This window comes from Puma concolor, chromosome D3 (assembly GCF_028749965.1).
Source record: "Puma concolor isolate L17-30 chromosome D3, mPumCon1.1.hap2, whole genome shotgun sequence".
Classification (NCBI taxonomy): domain Eukaryota; kingdom Metazoa; phylum Chordata; class Mammalia; order Carnivora; family Felidae; genus Puma; species Puma concolor.
In genome coordinates, this window is record NC_141678.1 from 92,546,393 (window position 1) to 92,567,049 (window position 20,657).

Consider the following 20,657-nt stretch of genomic DNA (forward strand, 5'->3'; position numbering starts at 1 on the left):
TGACACCAACAAGAACAAAACCAAGCTGTCCCTCCCCTGGATCAGGCTCTTGCCTCCTGCCCTCAGGGTCCAGGAGGGTCAGGGTGTCTGGGAGGGAGGACCTGACCAGGCTCAGCCCCACCCCTAGTGGCTTCCTCCTCCTGCCCTCAGCCTTCCTCCCCCTCCCCCCTCCCCCTCTTCCCCCTCCCCCCCTCCCTCTCTTCCTGCCCTCCTCCCCACACCCTTCCCCTCCCACAAGGGCAGGTCTGAACTCCTCTCCCCTGTAGACTTGGCCACCGCTCCCCCCCACCCCACCCCCGCCCCTGTAGGCTCAGTCCTCTCTCCCCCAACCAGGCTGTAAATTGTTTGACAAGAGGGACCTTGCCTTATAAACCCTTCTGTCCCCAGGCCTCGCCAGCGTCTGGCACCCAGCAAGTGCCGGAGAGAAAACTGTTTGGCTGTCACATTTACAAAGCTTTTGGTGGCAGAGGAAGCCAAAGGTGGCTCAGTGGGCGTTTTCTCATATCCACCTATTTACTCAGAGGAGAGTAAAACTTGGGTGGGCAAGCACTTCTCGATAGGTCCGTTCGTCAGCCGTGAATCCAGTCTCGTGTCTTTGTTTCACGTCGCGCTTTGAGGCTGACAGCAATGTCGTCTTCTTTGCCAAGCACACAATACCCATCACTGGAGAAGTAATCGATCGAATACAATTTAGCTGCCGTGTTCCTTCATCGCGGGTGCATCTTCTCACGCTTTCACATTTAGATCAAGAAGCCCCTTACGACCAGCAGCGTCTTCGACTTAGAACCGAGGACTCCTTCTTTCTGGGAGGCTTGGAGTCTCAGGGATGAGGGCACTTCGGGGTCAGGGTCAAAGCTCGGTATTGAAAGCGAACCACTCGGCCCTCAGTGACTGCAGCTGGATGATAGGGTCACACAGCCTGCCTATCTCAGCTGCTGGGGTCGGTGCGGCCGGACGTGGTGGCGAAGAGATAGCTGGTGTCCTCAGCCCGTGCCCGGTGCAGGCCTCCCTGCTGCAGCATCAGAACGGGCACCGTCTGCTCCTTCAAGGGGCCACAGGGGGAGGCGGGGCGGAGTCCCGATGACAGACGGGACCCCGAACCTCACCCACCTCCTCCGGTCATAATGCGTCATAACTCCACGCGCTGTGCAGGACGCTGTGCGAAAAGTCCACGCACACGGCCTGGGAAATCTACTCGCTGACTTCTGTCCCAACAAAGAGTTACTTTCTGAGACCTGATGCTGTTGCTTTACCGCGAACATAAAATACATCCTTACGAAGAACACACTTCCAACAAGCGAAACGTCCACCAGCAAAACACACACGATCAAGATGGTGTGGGTCAAACGTAAGGGGATTTTCACGATAAAGAAAGTAAATAACAGACATAAAACACTCAGATACACAGAGGGTCGGTGCCGACAAGACCCGCGACCCAGGGTGTCACTGCCCCAACGTGTCCTGATTCTCAAATCGTGTCTGTGACTGCACGTGTCTAAATGTGTTTCAAGCAGTCATGATTCCTTCATAATATTTGTACCAATTTTCATTTTCATCAGCCTAAATATGAGAGAGGTGACCGATGTAAGAATTCACTTACTTTTCCACATTAATTTTAGGGGTAAACACAATAAGGCAAAAGTCTCATAATTACAAATGCCGATTTAACAATATTTTTACAAAAAAATTTTTTAAACGTTTATTTAGTATTGAGAGACAGAGCATGGACAGGGGAGGGGCAGAGAAAGAGGGAGACGCAGAATCCGAAGCAGGCTCCAGGCTCCGAGCTGTCACCACAGAGCCCGACGCGGGCTGCAACTCACAAACCGTGAGATCGTGACCTGAACCGAAGTCGGATCCTTAACCGACTGAGCCACCCAGGCGCCCCTAAAAATATTTTAAAATATTGAGGCACCTGGGGGGCTCAGTTGAGTGTCCGACTCTTGATTTCAGCTCAGGTCATGATCCTGGGGTCGTGGGATCAAGCCTTGCACTGGGCTCCCAGCTGAGCATGAAGCCTGCTCAAGATTCTCTCTCTCCTTCTCCCTCTGTCCCTCCCCCCCTACTCACGTGCTCTCTCCCAAATAAAAAAAACTAAAAATATTTCTAAATGCAGATGAGACTTATTTTTCAACACGGATACCACACTCATGATAAATTAAGCAATTTACCGCATCCCTGGTCTGTATGTTTTCACTCAACAGTCTTCATCCAAGTGGGATTAAAACCCCCCTCTTAACCAACGGGTTCTCTGCTCACTGAATGACGCCCCTGAGGGACAGGTGCACTCAAGCCCTGCCCAGTGTCTGGCCCCCTCCCGTCCTTGTTCAGAAGAGAAGCGAGGCCCTGTCTGCTCCAGGCACTGGCATCCTAGGGGCCCCGGGTCCCTCGTCTGTGCTGTTGGACACAAGCTGAGCAGACAGCGTTTCTCGTCTTTTCTGGTTCTGGGCACCGTCCTGAATGGAAACCCCGGGACGGAATCTACTTTAGCGTTGGAAGTGTTTCAAAGTTCGCTTTCAATGTAAGTGTGGGTATTTGTTGCATTTCCTAAAGAAACACTGACTTTCGAAGGAGACCTGTTGAGGGGACCAAGAGTCACGTACTCACCTACAGGGAAAGGTGCGGTGTGTGCATTCGGTGCTTGGGGGACATGCTGTGTGTGCGGTCACCTGAGGGATGTGCTTTGTGTGGTCACCTGGGGGACGTGCGATTTGTGCGGTCACTGCTTGGGGGACGCTCCACCAAAGCCAGGCGAAGCGTCCGTGCTCAGGGAAGAGCTGGTTCCTCCAGATTTGACAGAAATCTAATCAGGTCAAACCAAAGACCCGCATCTGGCCCTCAACCAGCCTCAGGGAGGGCGCCTCAGGGGTCCACATGCCTGGGTCCAGTCTGAGTCCATCCTTGAATGTTAAAAAAATATTCAAACAGGAATGAGAGCTCCTGCAGATCAGCTATGAAGAGGTCATACTGCCGTGAGTGGGCCCCTAAGCCACGATGGGTGTCTTCATAAGAGGCAATTCAGACACACAGACACAGACACACAGGGAGGGGGCCGTGAGCCAACAGGGGGATACGTCCCCAGCCAAGGACTGCTAGAAACCACCGGATTCTAGGGCAGAGGCTGGAACGCAGCTGCCATGAGAACCTTCCGAAGAGCCATCCCTGCCGACTCCTGGGTTCTGGACTTCTGGTCTCCAACAGTGTGAGAGACCAAATTCCTGGTGTTCTTAGCACCGGTTTGCAGACCTTTGTTGCAGAAGCATCAGGAAATGAACACAAGTCCCTCTATGTCCCTCTATACGTAGCACAAATAGCTCTGGATGTTAACATGAATAGTGAAACAGAGAAAGGCACTGTTTTTGGCATTAAGGAATTTCTAGTGCTTTTTTTGGTATTAAGGAATTTCTAGTCTCCTAACCTACTTACAAACCAGAGAACGTTCTCATTTTTTTTGTGTGTGAATAAAACATTAAAAAAACCAACAAAACACAAAAACCTCACCTGGCCTTGACTTCTAAACTTTAAGCATCAAAGTGTTCCTCGTGGGCCAGTGTGGGTCCTGCACTAGGGTCGGTGTGAGGAGAGAGGGACCTGGGAATTCACAGGGTTCACCTTGGTACCCAGGAAGTACGATTCAGGGCCACCTCCATGAGGACCAAGCGGAACAACAAAGGATAAAATTGAGTCAAACCTACCAAAGCTGCAAACAAACCAAAACACTGGTAAAAGGCATCCGGGTTTAATTATTTTAGGCCCTGGTCTGTTCAGCCACTTGTAACTTTGTACCCATCTTGTCCAGTCATTTCCCTGCGACCTAACCCACCGTCCAGGGACCCCAGCCATCCTAAGAGATTTTCTTAAAGTGTAGCTATTTACACATACACGGAATTGTAAGTATAAAACGCGTTTAATCAGCCTTGAGTTTTTGAAAGGCTGATGATCTGGAAGCAACAATTTTAGGAGGAATGGCCCAGAAGATAAGTTTCTAATCACCGTAGCAACATCCGAAAAAAAAAAAAAAATTAAAAAGTCTCTGAGAGAGGGCAACCCTGGAGTCACAGTTTTAAAAAAATTACACAATTCACAAAATTCTGATTCAAACTAAAAAACAGGCATCAAGAGAGGAAAGATGTTGAAAGACATTAAAAGTGATATTTAAAAAAAAATTTTTTTTTCAACATTTATTTATTTTTTGGGACAGAGAGAGACAGAGCATGAACGGGTGAGGGGCAGAGAGAGAGGGAGACACAGAATCGGAAACAGGCTCCAGGCTCTGAGCCATCAGCCCAGAGCCCGACGCGGGGCTCGAACTCACGGACCGCGAGATCGTGACCTGGCTGAAGTCGGACGCTTAACCGACTGCACCACCCAGGCGCCCCTAAAAGTGATATTTTAAACCACAAGACCATTTTAAACTGTTGGACTCAGAGGCGTGACCCACCACGGGCTGCTTTAAAAAAGAAAAAAAGAAGTGATTTTGACAAGTCTGCAATACCTTAGAAGAAGACGACATTTCATGGGATTTCATAAAACTTGAGTTGGGACTCACAGGCTTAGACGCAGGGAGTTGGGTCTGGTTTGAGTTCCCTGACTAGGTTCCCATTCAGTCACTCACTGACTGGTTCCCACCCAAACGTGCTGGGAGCTGGGGCTGGGACAAGACAAGAGGGCTTCCTGGAGGAGTTCACAGTGCAGTAAACAAAGCGGACACGTCAGAAATGAAATCGGAAAACAAGCCAGCCGGCGTTCATTCGAACCAAGTGCGGGGTATGCAAGCTTGACTCCACCCCCGGGTGTATTTGCTGCAGGAACCACACCACACCTACTTTTCTGAGACCCCGCAGAAGAAAAATGACACAGCGATTCATTGTTTTTATAATGCAAACGATGTTCAGCAAGACAAGTGTAGAAGATTGGTTCATAAGATAGAAATTTTTGCATTATCTACTTTTCTGGAAAGAACTGACACCGGGTTAGTGTTGAAGGCCGTGAAAAACCCGAGATGTTACTTCTGTGCAGGCTGCAGGCTGACGAGCTGGCCTGCCGGTGTCATGGGTGCTGACGGAAGACAGGAGACTCCTGGATCGGAGGCCACAGATGGCTGATTACCCACAGCAGTCCTAGAACCTCATCATCTGGGCACTCGGTTCCTACAGGTTCCTACGGGCTCGTGGGGACCAAGCCCCGGTTCTTACAGGTCAGTGGGCACGGACCCGATGTGCGGGGTTGTGCTGTTGGAAGAAGGATCTTGGCTTAGGGACCCCGAATCCTATACAAGAGACAGTATGTTTGCCCCGCCCCCCCACCATCCTGAGGCTTTGCCTGCAGGATGTGTAGAATATGAGAGACGCTGGGGCGTCCTCCTAAGAGCTGGTTGCAGAACAGGCGGCCTCCCGAACGTCGACCACGTGATGGCTCAGTCTCTTGGCATTGACCGCTTCACGGTCACACCCAACCTGACACGTTTCCTTCTCCAGCTCAAAGTTCTCCAGGGCAGCTGTGCTCAGCCGAGTTCAGAGGAGACAGAGGGAGGCAAGACTTCTACAGTTGGGAGGAATCCAGAGGCCGCCCAACCGGCCCATTTTACTACTGAGGTCACTGAAGCCAAGAGAGGTTCCGATGATGTGTGCTCACGCACCAGCCTCTCAGGTCAGAGCCCAGACGGAAACCTCGAGGCAGATGTGCAGAAAGGGCGTTTCTGGTCTGGACAGAAGCGTGGGGAAGGTGTCGGGGGGGGGGCGCAGAGCATTCCTGATGGGGGGGTGGTTACGGCTCATGTCAACAGCGTGCCTCACGTGGCCCAGACAGCCCCAGACAGCCTCTTACGGCCAGGGGCCGCACTTGGGGCTGGGATGGCTCCACCGCCCAGCCTGCCCAAATCTTGTGCACCCCGAGGCAGGGAAGGCTCCTGGCCCTGCCCGGGCTTCCTAGGACCTGCCCAGGACACGCCTGGTTCAGCAACCCCCCCATCCACCAAGCCCCCAGGAAGGCGGCTCGGTGAGCCAAGAGGAGTTGGCCCCACGGAGCGGGCCTGCCGGAGCCGGGGAGGCGATGAGGGGAGAGTCACAGAGCACTGGCCGTCATCTCCCCCGACGTGAGCCTCCGAAGGACCCTCATGCTTCCCAGCTCCAGGCTCCAGAGTCAGCGAAGAGACAGAACACGGTCCCCACGTGCTCAGAGCGGGGGATGAAGAGCTGTGGACGGAGGTCACAGGGCCAAGCACTCGTCAGGTGGGAAGAGCAGCCACCCCGGCCCCACACCACTGGCAGGTGACACGGGCTCCCAGGAGGGGAGGGCTGCTGGGGACCCGGCCCCGGAGGGCTCGGGGCAGGGTGACGATTCCTCGGCCGTGGCTTGGGCGGCACGGGCACCAGGGACACGAAGGCCAGGCTGCCGGCACGTTTGTACGGAGAACTGTGGACGCTAAGGGAAACTCGCTCCCTTTTATTTTACTCAAGAGGCAAAACATTCTTTTATGCTCGGAATGTGTCCAGGCCCTGTACAGGCTGGCTGTGTACACGCCGAAGGCCTACAGCTCCGTCCTTCGGTTGCATCCCAAAGATGCACGTGCCACCGAAGCAGAGGAGAAGCCACGGCCAAGGTCTGTCTGGCCGACGCGGTCTGGGGCTGAGCTGCTCTTCATGGGCTAGGGTGGAGCGAGGGTCAAATCACCGCTATTTTATGTGCATGGAAACATCCTCCTGTATGTTCCTGTTATTTAAATGTGGTGATAAACTTTGTCTGAAACCGTGGAAGTAAAAATTCCTGAGTATGAGTGTGTGTGTGTGTGTGTGTGTGTGTGTGTGTGTGTGTATGCCTGTGTTGGGGGTGTAATAGAAATAGTTCTTACAACTTTGCACTCATTACTCCGCAATTTTGGTTTGTTTCTTAAAAACGAAGGATCAGGGACACCTGGGTGGCTCAGTCAGTTAAGCGTCCAACTTCGGCTCAGGTCATGATCTCGCGGTCTGTGGGTTTGAGCCCCGTGTCGGGCTCTGTGCTGACCGCTCAGAGCCTGGAGCCTGTTTCAGATTCTGTGTCTCCCTCTTTCTCTGACCCTCCCCATTCATGCTCTCTCTCTCTCTGTCTCAAAAATAAATAAATGTTAAAAAAAAACCCAAAAAACGAAGGATCGTACTGACTCCTGATCTAGGCTGGGTCTGGAGAAGCAGCAGAAGAAACTAGAAAAACATTGGAAGCTCTTAGGATCGAAGTAAAGAATTTGAAGCAAAATGAAAGCCAGACTCATGGCTCATCTCTACGGCATGTCTTCCTTATTGCAGACTCAGAATGCACGTATTAGTGCAAAAGGGCAGGCCTCCGACAGTCTAGACAACGGCTTCTCGGTGTTGTGTTACTGACACCGTGGGCTGGATGAGTGTTGGCTGTGCCGTGTAGGGTTTCTTGTCCACTGTGGGATGTTTCGCAGCGTCTCTGGCCTCTACCCACGTGATGCTCATGGTATCCTGCTGCTGTGACAATAAGAAATACCTCCTGACGTTGACAAATGTCCCTGAGGATGGGAAGGGAGGGTCACTCTTAGCTGAGAGCCCCTGGTCTAGACCAAAAGAAGTATTTGAGAAGGAGAGAAAACTGTAAATCCATTCACTAGTGTGCTTGCTGGTAACAAATTCAAATACTTTGTAAGTCATCAAAAACTCTTTTGAGTTTAATTTGAGAGAGGGGACAACATGACCGGATTAGAAACCGAAGGTGAGAACCAGATTTAATTTAGAACAAGGGGCCCGTTGGCAATGGTTCTTAGACGGGACCCCGGAACACAGCACAAAAGAAATAATGGATAAATCAGACCTCATCGAAATTTAAAACTGTGTGTTGCAATGGACGCCATCAAGAAAAGAAAACAACAACCTGGAGAAAGAGAGAAAATACTTTCAAATCATCTATCTGGTAAGATATTCGTGTCCAGAATATGTAAAGAGCTCCTACCATTCAACAATGAAAAGACGAAACGCCTAATTTTTTAAAAAACGGGCCAAGAATCTGAATAGGCATTTCTCTGAAGAAGACAGACAGATGGCCAGTAAGTACAGGAAAAGATGCGCAACATTATCGTGCATGAAGGAAATACAATCAAAAGCACAACGTGAGGCACCACTTTGCGTCCGCTAGGACGGATACAAGCAAGAAGACTGACAACAGTAACTTGGTCAGGACACGGAGAAGTCGGAAACCCTCAGACGCTGCCAGTAAAACGGTGCAGCCACTGTGCAAAACAGCCTGATGGGTCCCCACACGGTTCATCACAGAGTTACCGTAGTAGGACTCATCAGATCCAGTCCTGGGTACACGCCCGAGAGAAATGAAAACGTACGTCCACACAAAAACCTGTGTAAGAGTGTTTGTAGTAGCATATTCACAATACCAAACGACGGAAGCATCCCAAATGACCAGCAGCGAATGAATGGATAATTAAAATGCGGCCTATTCCTACAAGGGCATATAATTCTTTAACAGCAAGGAACAAAGTGTTGCCACCTGCCACAGGCATGAGCTTGAAAACACTGTGCTATACGGAAGGAGGCGGTCGCCAAACATCCATGCTGCGTCATCACCTATAAACGAAACGTCCAGAACAGTCAAATCCAGAGGGACTGGAAGCATGTTAGCAGTTGCCTGGGGTGGATGGGGTTAAGCGGGGGCTTCTAGTGGCTGCGAGGTCTCCTTGAGAGGTGACAAATACGTTATAAAGTCAGACTGTGGTGATGGCTGCACAATCCCGGGAAGATACTAAAAAGGACTGAGCTGTACGTTTCAGATGGGTGAAGGTTAAGGGTATCTGAATTTATCTCAATAGAACTATTGGTTAGAAGAAAAAGAGCGGAATGCACCCCATAGCCAGGACCCGGTGAGCTTCTGGCTATGACGTTAAAGGTGAGGCATCATTCCTCACATAGCTGGCTCATCCGCTGTGGGGACCGCGTGGGATTCCGTGCTAGGATCCCAGACTGGTTTTTGAAATGTGGGGGATTAAAATTTTGGAAGACTTTATTCTACGTCTTAGGCTGGTTATTTCTACACCTGGCGACAGTGATTACCTCCAATGCATTTATGAACAAAGGCACAGAAAACGTCTCCTGCTCAATATCGCAGACCCCAGAAGAAAGAAAGAAACAAACAATGATGTTACAAGTCTCCATGGGGTGAGATTGCAAAGTCAGGGCTCCTTATCCAGACCTGTCTGTTTTAATGGCATCAAAGAAAACACAGCAAGCATTTCTGCTAACAAGAGTATATGAAAATCCAGGTTTTTTTTTTAATTAAGAAACTATATAAGAGAAAAGAAAACACATATGCACACAAAAGCTCGTACATGAGCTTTTGCTGCTAGCCGTGGTATTTATAAGCCCCAAAAGGTGGAAAGAGCCCGATGCCCATCCGTGGGTGAACGGATACACCGAATGTGGTCCGTCCACACAACGCAACATTATTCAGCCGTAAAAAAGAATGGAGTGCTGGCCCGTGCTATGTGGACTCTGAAAACATTATGCTCCACGAAAGGAGCCAGACAGAGACGAGCACCTATCAGATGATTCCATTCGGGTGAAATGCCCAGAACAGGGAAACCTAGAGACAGAAAAGAGACTGGTGGTTGCTGAGGGCTGGGGCACGGAGGCTGAGGGCTGGAGTGAATGACAGCTTCTCTCTGAGATGATGCCAATAGCTAAAACTGACCGTTGGTGACTGTCCTGCATATCTGTGAATACACCAGAAACCCACCGAATTGTACACTTCAAATGGGTGAGTGGTACGGCATGTGAATTACATCTTCATAAAGGTGTTTTTAAAAAGCGTGCGAGCTGGGCCTGCAGGCAGTTAACAGCGAAAGGTCCCCGCATCACTGGAAGGGAGTCTGGAGCTAAGTATTCGAGGCGGTTTATGGAGCCGTTACCCTAGATTAGGAAGTGGCTCTTTTAACTACTTAAGTGTTAAAGCCACCGTCTCTGCCAAGATCATTTTGTAACGTAATTAGGACTGCGGTGTTCCAATAATCAGGGCAAAGAAATGAGCCCAGGGTTTGATTTAAACAGTGACTTTCAGAAGTCACAGCAAAACAAGCACTGACCAGCGTCACAGCAAGCCTGTTTATCGGGGCCCGTTGCGTAACCGGACACAGTAACTTCTATTTTTGGAACACAAATATCTTGCCATTTATTCCTGGAAGCTACTGCTGTATCAGCCGGTCACGTCTTAAATGAGAAGGATGGTCACATACGGAAGGGTGTGAGGGGGAGAGGGAGAGAGAGACTGTTGAGCGTAGCTCTTTTGCTTAGAGTTCTAGAGTAAATTGCAACTTCGATGAAAACGCACTGAAAGGCGATTCACGTAAGGAAGTTCATTCAGTTCCAAAGGATATCCCACATTACTGAAAACAGAACAAGGTGGTGGAAAACTCTGATCTTCTCAACTGGAAGCTGAATGCATTGCCTTCAGTTTCATGTAATAAAACCTCAGGGTCCTACTTACGTTCCCCTAACATATGCCCCCATGCCCACACATGCTTATCCACTTGCTTCCCCCAATGCGGACAGGGCAGAAGGACAGAAAGGTCTAACACTTCTGTATTTCTGACCGTAGCCCTCAGCGATGCCGGCCTCCCGGCCTCCTTGCTGAAAGTGGCCATGAGGGTCCCAACGGCCCCGTGTGGGAAGCCTGCCAGCTACCATTACTTATTTTGCAAACCTGCCTCTTCTATTTTCCGTACTTTAGAAGAGGTGAACGTAAAATCGTTTTTAAGTAACAGACAGGCTTTCATGAGCCTGTTAATGCAGTAAGGTTCAAACAGAAAGAGAAATTTCCCACAGAACTAGAATTGCACCTGCACTCTGGTGTCGTCGCTCTAAGCGTACACACTCGCGCTGCACATGGAATTATCCCTGGTCCACGCACACGCTCGTCTTCCAAGCGGAACCCTGCTGTCCCTGTGATGGGGGCCGAGCCGTGAGAGCCGCAGACCTGGCCCCAGCGGGCTCTCGGCGCCCGAGACACCAATCAGGCTACGTCTGTGGACTCCATTAAGAGACTGGGAATGTCTGGAGAACTTCACGAGTACAGGTGGTGATAGGTCCGATCACCAGGGGTGATAAGATCGAGTCCTCCCTCCATCAAGGGTCTGAACGTGACGTTGGCTGCAAAGGCACATTCAGGAGAAATTTTCTTTTTCAGGCCACAGACCTCTCTTGTTTCATAACTGACGATAAAATCAAGGCAGCGTCTAGTTAGGTGAAGATACAAATTATAAACATAGTTTGAACCAAGTCTTTATGGACCCGACAGGTCACGTGGAGGCTGGGTCACCCAGGACAGATGCGCTCCGTTGGGTTTCTCCGTGTTGCTCGTGAAGCATCCTGGTGTTCTGAGCACTGTGGGAACTGTGACTTTAAAAAACCACACTCCGTCTCCTAGTAGAGTGCTATCACGTATGTTCACGAACAAAGACCAGAAAATCAAAGACTGATTTTCTTTAAAACACTGAAGAGCTGGCAAGAAAGGCATGAAATGCAATGTTCCTAAACCGAGTAACTAAATACTTTGCATTCGAACCATCAAAGGAGAAGAGTCTGTGCATTAAACACGGCTCGTCAAAAGGAAGAATCATACACTCTTGGAATATTCTACAAATATCACATCACATTTCACCTTGAAATGCACTGCAATGAACCGTTTTTTAAAACACTGTAATTGTGACAAAGTAGAACAGAAGGACAAAAAAAGGATTTTGCATTCAATTTATTTGGTGTGTGGGTGGCAGTCACAAGAGCCCTTTTATTAATTTAATAGAAAAAAAAAAAATCTAAGACCCATGATTTTAGCGCCTCAGGAACAACGAGCCAGGACAGCCTAGACAATGAAGCGAACGTGGCCGTCAGCGTCACTGGGCGTCCCTCAGACACACGTGCTTTCACGGAGGCCTTACTTTCTAGAAAGACAAGGACATACATTCGATCAGGCCATTTCCTCTCATTGTTTCCTGCCCTGAGATGAGCCTGGGCTGGGGCCACTGCACAGAAGCCCAAGAGCTCCCAGGAGCTGTGGTGTCTGAGGGCATCCCTGGTTGGGGGTTCCACCACTCCTCTTTGAGAAGGCCAGCCGCTGCGTCCCCTCCCCCACTGAATCTGGCTCAAGTCTGGCCTCTTTCTTTCTTCCTCTTTTTTTTTTTTTTTTTAAGTTTATTTATTTATTTTGAGAGAGACAGAGATAGCATGAGCAGGGGAGGGGCAGAGACAGGGAGAGACTGAGAATCCCACGCAGGCTCCGTGCTGCCAGTGCAGGGCCACATGCAGGGCTCAAAGTCACAAACTAGGAGATCATGACTTGGGCTGAAACCAAGAGTCGGATGCTTAACCGACTGAGCCACCCAGGCACCCCTAGTCTGGCCTCTTTCAACGCTCCTCAGGCACCAGGGGGAGAAGGTCTGGACAGTGAGGAGCCAGCTGGGGCCCTGGTCCCTCATAGAGGCGGTGCTGGGATCCCCAGAGCGGTTGCTGTTGCACAAGTCCTTGCAAAGCCACTCCCGCACCCACGGGGGCTCTAAGCCTCCACCTGGGACTCCACTCTGCATGCAGAGTTCAGGGTTTCAGAAGCGGCTTCTGTAAATTCCACTCACTGAGTGCAAACTGGTGTCTCTAAATCGTAGCACAGAGCCTGGGGACAACAGGGCCCCACAAGCGCGTGCAGAGCAGACAGGCGAGATGCCCAAATGCACACAATGGCTCAGTGCTCGGGGCCAGCGGGGTGCCCACGGCACCTTTCACGGGTAAGGAAACGGGCTGAGAGTGGGTGCTGGCATCCGGGGCAAAACCCCAGAGACACACACAAGGGACCTGGCATTGGGGGTGGGGTGCTGCGCGAGCACAGTGACACAGAGTAGCTGCAAGAGGGGGTCTGGGAGAAGCCAGAGACTAGACAGCAGGTGCGAGGCGGCCTGGCCAGGCCCCGGGGGCAGGAGAGGACGGCCTGGCTGGAGGGAGAGCTGAGCCGTCAAGGCCCTCCTCAAACACATCGGAAAGCAACACCGGAGCTAGCCTTTACTTTTAAATCTGAAGACGCTGGTGTTTTCTTACGTGTCTTAACGCAATTTCGAGGCAGGAGCACACGCCTCCCTGCCCTAATCCTGCCACGCCGTGTGTAATTAATGTCATCACCCACCTGCCTTACTTGTTGACGTATGGCCCGTGTTTGGTTACACATGCCTCGTGCTCAAGTGTAATTTAGGGTGCATTAAATAACAGTCTGTTTTGCAAGGGCCAATAGCCACAGAAACATGAAGAATGAACTTTATCTAGGTTTTTGCCTAACTATAGGACAATTAAAGTAATGCAGGTACCAGGTCACGGCTAGGAGACTATGTTGGATGCATCTGACCGCGGAGCTGGGCTGAGCAGGAGAAGGTGAGCTGGAGGCTGGTGATTAGTGTTCACGGCGTTTGGGGCTGGTGGGCTCGAAACACCCCCTCCACACACACACACACACACACACACACACACACACACACGGAAGACAACTTTTCACAAGCATATTCCAGCACATAAAATCTCCTGCTTCCAAATTTAAACGTTTAAAACCACACTGCCAAGGGAGTTAAGTGAGAAAAGATAGGAAATAACATTTTGACACCTGGATTTTTACATTTCGTTTCGTTAAAAGTACCGTAAGAGGGTTTTACGAAATATAAAGATGTTCTCTCTCTCTCTTTTTTTTCTTTCTGAGGAAAACTTTTGGAGTTTTATTCAGTGAGAATTTTTGGTAAACTTTCAGTTTTCATTGAGATAGAAAAAACTCAAAATTTCATCATTAGACTTGAAAAATAGTTTTGCTGGTATAGAGTTCTAGGTTGACATTTATTTTCTTCTAGGTACATTAGAGAGTCTCCCACTGCTTCTGTATTCCAGCTATCAGGTTAAAACCATCCTTTTTGCTCAGGCTTCTATAGATATCCCACTCCATTTAGTGCTCCACAGTTTCATGTAAAATGTTGGATGACTGTGGCGCTTGGGTGGCTCAGTTGGTTAAGCATCGGGCTTTGGGTCAGGTCATGATCTCACGGTTCATGAGTTCGAGTTCCTCTTTGGGTGAGGATGAGCCCTGCTTCCGGTGAGCCTCACTTCTGTCTCTCCCACGAGGGATTCTCTCTCTCTCCCAATCTCTCTGCCCCTCACTCACTTGCGCCCTCTCTCTCTCTCTCAAAAAAAATGTCAGATAACTATATATAGTCATATATGGTCATATATGGATTTGTTATTTAAGGCCATCAGTGGGTTTCTGGAATCAGTGTTTTGTGTCTTTCCATAATTTAGGAACATATATTTTCCATATTTTTGTATCTTTGGACTACTTTCAAGTAACTTCTCCGTATCTAGCTTTTAATTCAATAATTTTTTCTTCAGCTGTATCTAACGTTTACTTCAACCTGTCAACTGGTTTTACATTTTTCATTAAAAAAATTGTATTTAACTTATTTCAAACCTTACTGTTTTTTATATTCTCTGTCCCTTGCTTATAATTTTTTTTTATTTTAACTTGTTCTATTGTTTTATTTTTTAAAATTTACATCCAAATTAGTTAGCATAGGGTGCAACAGTGATTTCGGGAGTAGATTCCTTAGTGCCCCTTACCCATTTAGCCCATCCCTCCTCCCACAACCCCTCCAGTAACCCTCAGTTTGTTCTCCATATTTATGAGTCTCTTCTGTTTTGTCCCCCCTCCCAGTTTTTATATTATTTTGGTTTCCCTTCCCTTATGTTCATCTGTTTTGTCTCTTAAAGTCCTCATATGAGTGAAGTCATATGATTTTTGTCTTTCTCTGACTAATTTCACTTAGCATAATACCCTCCAGTTCCATCCACGTAGTTGCAAATGGCAAGATTTCATTCTTTTTGATTGCCAAGTAATACTCCATTGTATATATATGCCACATCTTCTTTATCCATTCACCCATCGATGGACATTTGGGCTCTTTCCATACTTTGGCTGTTGTCAATAGTGCTGCTATAATCATTGGGGTGCACGTGTCCCTTCGAAACAGCACACCTGCATCCCGTGGATAAATGCCTAGTAGTGTGATTGCTGGGTCGTAGGGTAGTTCTAGTTTTAGTTTTTTAAGGAACCTCCATCCTGTTTTCCAGAGGGGCTGACCAGCCTGCATTCCCACGTTCTTTCTTAATAATAAAGCAGCACAGAGTTTTCATATGAAAGGACATGTTTTTCCCTGCCAGTATCAGAGACAAATCTGCCTTCAAAGATTAAGTTCCTCAGTGGCATCCCTGAGCTCACCTGGCCTGGACTGTGACACGGGGTTCAGCCAGCCTTGTGTGAGCTGCCAGAACAGCAAGGGACTGAGTCACTGGGGGTGATGACAGCCACTCAGCACCCAAAGCGGCCTCAGCCCCAGCACGGCTGGCTCCGGGAAACGTGGCTCGTCACCTGTCCCAGAGGCCCCCCCGTCTAACACCCTCCACGTCACTGATGATTCACGAACAAGTATGTGCTTGGCCCCACCCGAGACCATGTTTTTGGTCACAGGTAAACCCCAAAGAGAGCTTAAAAACCGCTTCACGCAGAGCAAGCACACTCATCACAAGCTCAAAAGCCTTCTCGATTGAAACACACACACACGGAATGAAAGGAGCTGTGCTTCTGCTCGCTCCGTGCTCCCTTTGACGCTAGGGCAAGATTTCGGACTCCCCTTCCTCCCCGTCCGCACACGCACGATAAGAGAGCATCACAGACTCAGCGACAGAGCCATTAGGGAAGATCGGCCAGTGAAGTAAGAAAGCTCGGTGCGTCCAGCTGGAAACAGGCCGGCAAACAGGCCCGTCTCACAGGAGCACCGGCCGCCTCGTCTCAGGCCAAGGACATAAGTCCGGGACGGGAGACAGAAGACAGGTTTGCGGGCCGGGCGAACACGGAGGACATGTGACATCTGGTGCGTGTTCTGTCCCGTCTGTAGTTTTACGCAAACAATTATTTTATTGGCGCCTGATTTCACTTTAATAACCAGTGTTAATATATCACTTACATCTAACAGCCGCTCGGGTCTCAAGTTAGCAGCTTGTGAACTGGGTCACAGTTTCTGATAAAAACCAGCTTTGCACACGAACTTGCAGACCTTGGAAACCTACGGTAGCATGCAAGGACACGGAACATGAGCATCGCATGGCTGTCCCGGCCACGGGGTTTTCAAGCCCCAAACCAGACGCCAGAGCCCTCGGGGTCCCGAGCCTGGAGACTGTCAGGAGCCCTTCCCAACCGCAGGCCCAGGATCCCGAGGCCTTGGCTTCAAAGGAGGAGCGGGCATGGAAGGGGTCCCCCCAGGGTGGAGGGTGGCCGGCTCCAAGCCACGGGGGCGCCGGGCAGGATGGGACAGCCTGCGGGCTGATGGTCCACAGGCTGGCTGCTGACGGCTCGGCTCGTGGGTTTACATGGCCTGGGGCACCGCGTCACAATCAGCCCGGCACTATTTTTACTAAGGGTTGTTGAGGGGTGGCTGTGTCACTAATTATACCTTCTGTCTTCAGTAATTACACGGGTGTTTGTCCACTCACTGACGCCCGACCCGCAAAGGTGTGAGTGTTCTTGCTTCAGCTGACGAAACAAGTGCCTGCTTCCGACCCTTCGACGGCAGAGTCAACCTTAGGGTCGTGTTTCTACACAAATCGGTGATAAGGGACTTTCTCTTTGAGTCCGTCCTACAGGCAGGAGTACTGCTGACTCAACACGTTCTAGAATCTGCTATAAACACTTAGTAAGACTATTCTGTAATGTTGGTAAAAAAAACTCTGTATCTCGGACACAGCACCGACATGCCCACCAGTGGGCACTGCGGCCTTTCCCTGCGGGGCACAAACACCTGCCCACTGGGTTGGGAGCCCCCCCCCCCCCCAGAGCTGGCTCTGGTCCCCAGCGCGAACGTGACTTTACAAAACCCAACGGCAGGAAGATGGTTCGCGTGACATTCTCTGGCTTGTGCTCAAGTCAGATGCAGACTCACCGTGAGTTTTCCAGAATTGTAATGAGAAGGTTATTGACTATTCACAGATTTTGGAAGGCTTCTTTCAGAGGGCATGTCTTTCACATTATTGTATTTCTCTCTTTTTCGGTGCTCACTGAAGTTCTCTGGAAGCAAGCAGGAGAGTGGCTCGAGTGCTCATTGAATCCCGAAACAGCCTGTGTCAACATACGTTGTTGGAACGCACACGTGCCTGAATTCTGACCCGGGCGGCCTGCCTTGGAGCGAGACGGAGACAGAGCCACATGCTGTGGGCCTTCCGGGCTGCGGGGGGCAAGAACACCTTCTTTCCGTCTCTTTTTTTTTTTTATGCTTATTCATTTTTGAGAGAGAGCGAGAGCAGGGGGGTAGGGCAGAGACAGAGAGAATCCCAGGCAGGCTCCGTGCCGTCAGGGTGAAGCCCGGCACGGGGCTCAAACTCACAAGCTGTGAGACCATGACCTGAGCTGAAGTCACATGCTCCACTGGCTGAGCCCCCCAGGCGCCCCGAGACCTCCTTCTCACCGTCGGAGGCTGTAGGGCACCAGCATCACCCTTGGCAGTTTCTGGTACTTCTAACTGTGTTTGTGTTGTTCACGGGATTTTGCCTTCTGCCTTCACCATTAACCTTTGCATGAAACTATATGACTTTGACAGAGACCAGAATTCTTTTCGCCGACAGAAAGGTGCTGACGCTTATCTGACGGGGTTCCAGGTACCCTGAGGATTAGGGTGACGGGGACGGAACATCCAGCGGGGCCGTGCCACACCTCCAAACTTAGACCATTTAAGTCTAAGTGATTTAAAAATAAATAACAGGGGCGCCTGGGTGGCGCAGTCGGTTAAGCGTCCGACTTCAGCCAGGTCACGATCTCGCGGTCCGTGAGTTCGAACCCCGCGTCAGGCTCTGGGCTGATGGCTCGGAGCCTGGAGCCTGTTTCCGATTCTGTGTCTCCCTCTCTCTCTGCCCCTCCCCCGTTCATGCTCTGTCTCTCTCTGTCCCAAAAATAAATAAAAAAAAAAAACGTTGAAAAATAAAAATAAATAACATTTCAAATGTGGCTCTTGGGTCGTGCTAGCCGCACATCACATGCTTCTGGGCCACATGCGTCTGAGAGACAGTTGAACGTTCCACCATCAGGGTCGGGAGGAATCCTTTACAGGGGTGTATGTGTGTGTGTGTGTGTGTGTGTGAGACAGAGATGCAGAGACAGAGACCAGGACTGACAGAGAACGAGCTCTGAGGTGCTGCTGAGGGTAAGGCACAGTGGAAGTTTCTACCTCGCCATCTAAGAATTTACTAGATGTTGTCTAGATGTGTCCATGTTTCAGACCATCAGACTATTTGGTACGTGCCTGTAAGGAAACACCTTCTGCTTTTCAGTTCCCCAGGCTTTCATTTTTTTGTGTTTTTTATTAATATTTTTTTAACGTTTATTCACTTTTTGAGAGGCAGAGAGAGTGTGTGGGCAAGGCAGGAGCAGAGAGAGAGGGAGACACAGAATCCGAAGCAGGCTCCAGGCTCCGAGCTGTCAGCACAGAGCCCGACGCGGGGCTCGAACCCACAGACCGCGAGATCATGACCTGAGCCGAAGTCGGATGCCTAACCAACTGAGCCACCCAGGCACCCCTTCACTTCCTGAAGCTTTTAAACATGATTAACACAAGAATTATCTGGGTTCTCAAAGTTTCCTTTAGGTGATGTGCCTCGAAACTAGACATTATGCATTTATGGCTCTAACAATTGCCAACGCACTGCAGTCAAATCAGGAAGGGAAGTATTTCCGGGTGAATTCCGTGCTCAGTCAGTCTCACGAGGCTGCTGGCTGGAGCCTGGGCGGCTGCTGGGAGTACAAGCCCCCGGCCCGGGGCTCGCAGGCTGGCGACCCCGGGGGAGCCCGGGCGACCTGGAGCTGGCGGTGGGAGGGGAGCACTGGCCACACTCACCCGCAGCGCCAGGGAGAGAGGGGGCCTGGGGACACATCCACGAGCAGAGCTGGCCCAGGTCAGGACCCTGTTGAACTTGACTTCCATGTGGGGAGGAGAGAGGATTAGCTCGAACCAATGATGGTTTCAAACAGAACTCCTTCTCACCCTTGAGGATGGTACAGCCAGAACGGAACGTTCCAAACAGGCGGGGCGGCAACCTAACGGCATCCATCCCATACCTGGGATGAGAACTTGCTGGACCCAGGGCTCCATGGAGGCGTGGCCTTGAGGAACCAGCCAGCAGGCGGACAAGGTCTGCCCCTCGCACAGCGGGGATGTCGGTGGTTTCAAAGGAAACGCACTTTCCCGTCAGAGGGAAAGACGGTCCGCACGTTGCTGGGTATATTTGTACATCTGCAAACTGGTGCCTTTTTTCTCAGAGCATCCTTCGAATGTTCTCTGGAGAGTCTCATCAAGGAAGTGGGTTTTAATGATCATTAAATACGCGAATGAACTTTTCAGGGATGTGAACGCCCCCGGAGAGGCAACGTGCACTAGCTGGTGGTTCCTGGCTGGCATGCGCTCGGCTTTGAACAACAGCCCAGATAATCCGTTTAATTGGAAATACCAAACTACGAAGTTACTCCCCACGGTAAAACTTAGATGTGAATGTGTGCAAGCTCTCAGATTTTGTTTTTCAGTGTGGTCTATTTTTCCTTAGGCTGATTAAACGGAAGCCTCCAGAAACATGGCCAGGCACCTGTGGAGAAAGCGTGTGAGGCCAGATACGACCACGAGGAGAAGTCCAGGCCGCCCCCAGATGAAAGCAGGTTTTCAGGACTGTTGTGCTTGGCTAGGATTTCGACATTTGAACTCATCACTTGATTTCACTCATTTTGGAAAAAGGAGAAAATATGTCAACGCAGACTACTGGCTGTCTTTATTTTTCACACTTCAGTAGGAATGATCCTGATGAGTGCCACCCTCTACTTTCACGGGAGGAGAAAGAAATCAGGGCACTTTAAGGGCTCCTTTTTTTAAAGTTCATTCCCGAGGAAACTGATGTCAGTGTTCAAAAACAGAAACAGGCAGACAAACACAACGGACAAAGCTGAGAATTCAGATGTTAAGAAATAGTTCAAGGGCACTGGAAATCCTAATTCCTTAAGGTAGGTAGGAAATTGGGAAATGGGGAAATGCGGGGTCCCACGCCGAGTGGGATACAAACCCAGGGCAGCCTAAGCAACATACGTGGTCTCTGGCTGGAGTGCCTGAGGTGTATGGACCCTAACCTCAGGGCCCGTCATCGGTGGACCCTCCGCTCAGGGCCCGTGGCATAAAGACCATGTCCCAAGTGCCCGTCATGTACGGACCCTCTGCTCGGGGCCTGTTGCATACGCAGTTCCTCCCAAGGAACAGTTGGTCTGACACCTATTCAAGCCGACGAAAGGTAAGGAATCCCTGTAGTAGCCAGTGAGCCAAATGTCTCCTCTCCCCGTGCAGGTGTCCTGCCAGGTTCCCCAGGGCCATCAGCCAGGTGCAGCCTCCCCAAAGGCAGGGGAGTCTATTTTTAGCTTGTGGAACCAGTTTTCCAGGAGCCTCTCTGTGAGGGGGAGGGGCCTGCTGAGAACCCTGTGAGTCTGGCCTGGAGCCGGGAGTGGGGGGGGGGGGGGGTGTTTCAGCAGCAAACGTGGGTGCCCTCTGGCTCATCCAGGGCAGC

General features: G+C 50.3%; 1 protein-coding gene and 1 long non-coding RNA gene across 6 annotated transcripts in view; one reads left to right on the forward strand and one right to left on the reverse strand.

The window, feature by feature from the left end:
- The window catches only part of MBP (myelin basic protein), a 118,931-nt gene that overhangs the window by 70,784 nt on the left and 27,490 nt on the right, over positions 1-20,657 (reverse strand). The gene's annotated exons all lie outside the window — the stretch shown is intronic.
- LOC147575706 (uncharacterized) lies at positions 4,772-18,035 on the forward strand. 2 transcript variants are annotated; one of them, XR_015242677.1, is made up of 2 exons: positions 4,772-5,197; positions 17,133-18,035. It is a non-coding gene; the product is annotated as an uncharacterized LOC147575706 (long non-coding RNA). The 2 variants fall into 2 exon arrangements; XR_015242676.1 differs by lacking the exon at positions 4,772-5,197 and adding an exon at positions 5,389-5,649.